The sequence below is a fragment of the Montipora foliosa genome, chromosome 3 (assembly GCF_036669935.1).
Source record: "Montipora foliosa isolate CH-2021 chromosome 3, ASM3666993v2, whole genome shotgun sequence".
NCBI classification, from domain to species: domain Eukaryota; kingdom Metazoa; phylum Cnidaria; class Anthozoa; order Scleractinia; family Acroporidae; genus Montipora; species Montipora foliosa.
In genome coordinates this window covers 16,527,187-16,529,518 of record NC_090871.1, presented here as the reverse complement: position 1 = coordinate 16,529,518, position 2,332 = coordinate 16,527,187, and the positions used below count along the sequence as shown (strand labels likewise).

Here is a 2,332-nt window from a genome sequence, read left to right as displayed (position 1 = left end):
CAGCTTGCTGGGCATTTTTGGTAGGCTTTATTTTGGTAGGAAGAGTTTCTGAAAAACCTTTCATCATCTTAGAGTTAGGTGCTCCGTAATGGAGCAAGCTTTTCATGGAGATTTCACGTCAGTGTTACATGGTTTTTTTTGGCTGTTTCTCCAGTTTCCTTGACTGAATTGTGCTCATTCTGGTACAGTTTGAGCGATCTCTTCGCCCTGCACAAGTTAGTGGACCGTTAAAAGTGATGACGTCACAAGATGGGACCGTGGATAAAGCTGGACGTATTTTGGCAGATAGTAGGGTTTGAGAAAATATAGTAGGAGCCAGATAGTAGGGTTTGAGAAAAAAAAAAAAAAAAATTGCAAAAACTCTGTTTGGGGTCCCCCGTGCTACTTTCGATCCAAAGAGGGAGAGATTAATCGGTCCCTGAGCCGTACGTGATTAACCCCTTGACTACGGCAGCTCCTCTATTAATGTAATAAAAACTAAGGATAGTCTATAGTTCTGAATTTTTTTCCTTGTTCTTGTTCATGTGGTAAGCAGAGTTAGTACAGAACGCATGCGCATTCGTAAAATACGTATTCACCCTTTGGCTACTAGAGATTTGGCCGAAAAACATGTTTTGAAGCTAGTTGAGGGGTTTTTTGGTCACTGTCGTGCTGTTTAAGAGCTAAACCTCCCTACAAACCCGTTTCCAGGTTGTACACTCCGCGGCCTTTTCAGCCAGGTGCAAAATAAGCGCTTGCCAAGTTCGGCATGCGCAGAAAGCAAAATTTCGACATGGTTTTTGGGTTTAAAAGTAGCGCAACACTTTCGACTTTCACTTTTCAATTTCCTTGCCTCATATAGATATGTATATGTATATATTTTTTCAACTTGCTGGGCATTTTTGGTAGGCTTTATTTTGGTAGGAAGAGTTTCTGAGAAACCTTTCATCATCTTAGAGTTAGGTGCTCCGTAATGGAGCAAGCTTTTCATGGAGATTTCAGGTCAGTGTTACATGGTTTTTTTTGGCTGTTTCTCCAGTTTCCTTGACTGAATTGTGCTCATTCTGGTACAGTTTGAGCGATCTCTTCGCCCTGCACAAGTTAGTGGACAAAGCTGTTCCTGACCGTTAAAAGTGATGACGTCACAAGATGGGACCGTGGATAAAGCTGGACGTATTTTGCCAGATAGTAATCAAAGGGTTTGAGAAAAAAAAAAATTTGCAAAAACTCTGTTTGGGGTCCCCCGTGCTACTTTCGATCAAAAGAGGGAGAGATTAATCGGTCCCTGAGCCTTACGTGATTAACCCGTTGACTACGGTAGCTCCTCTATTAGTGTAATAAAAACTAAGGATAGTCTATAGTTCTGAAATTTTTTCCTTGTTCTTGTTCATGTGTTAAGCAGAGTTAGTACAGAACGCATGCGCATTCGTAAAATTTGTATTAACCTTTGACCTCGCGCTGCCGGTGCGACTGATTCTAGGATTCTGAGATTGTAAGATAAATCAGGATATTTTGACCAAGCATACTTTATTATATCACCTTAAAAACTATTTCACCATTATACATGTCGCCTCTTTGTTTAAATAGAACCTCTCCACGAAATCAGTGTTAACGGAAATTTACTACACCATCTCACTTTTAGTACATCTGATCAAATAAATATTTCTCCGCGGACTAAAAATTGCAAAATACAACGGTGAATCACTAGTAGTCATCAAATTGACAACAACTTTGACAGTTTCTCCGTTACCCAGGCAAGTCCTTTACAATTGTATATCTTTCCATCTTTCATTTGTTCAATTAGATCACGTGATGTGATACGCTTATCTAATCAAAGACAACGACAGCGGCATCGTCGACGTCTTCTCAAAATGGGGCCCTTAAGCAAGCACGACGACGACGATGGCTATATATTTCCCGTTACTGTGATAATCTTGCGATTACTCCAAGTCGCTCGGCTTGGAAAGTGTGAATACACATTCCAAGAATAGGTTAGTTTCGAATTGTGCAGCAACAAAAGAACAGAGTCGAGGTTCAGGGGAATAATTTGCATTTTCCTTTGTCCTGAACAATACAAAATGCTAATTATTCCCCTGAACCTCGACTCTGTTCTTTTGTTGCTGCACAATTCGAAACTAGCCTATTAAATAGACCATTTTCGAATTCTCACGGCTGGACTGGATCTAGCATGGAATGGAGGCTAATGCAGGGAAATCTTTTCAAATAAGTAACAACTTTACTTATAGAGGGTAACACATAACAGTTAAAAACTGACAAACCAGTGGCCCTCTATCCTAAGTTAAGAATTAAGTACTAATTACACTTGTGAGATAATAAAAAATTACAAAATTGA

At 39.8% G+C, this 2,332-nt stretch overlaps 1 protein-coding gene across 2 annotated transcripts in view; it reads right to left on the bottom strand.

The window, feature by feature from the left end:
- Nucleotides 1–1,581: 1,581 nt before the first annotated feature.
- The window catches only part of LOC137996924 (acetyl-CoA acetyltransferase, cytosolic-like), a 17,550-nt gene continuing 16,799 nt past the window's right edge, over nucleotides 1,582–2,332 (bottom strand). For both annotated transcript variants that reach the window (XM_068842565.1, XM_068842566.1), the window contains one exon: nucleotides 1,582–2,332. This exon is cut by the window's right edge and continues 3,659 nt beyond it. The gene's annotated coding sequence lies outside the window, so the exon portion shown is untranslated.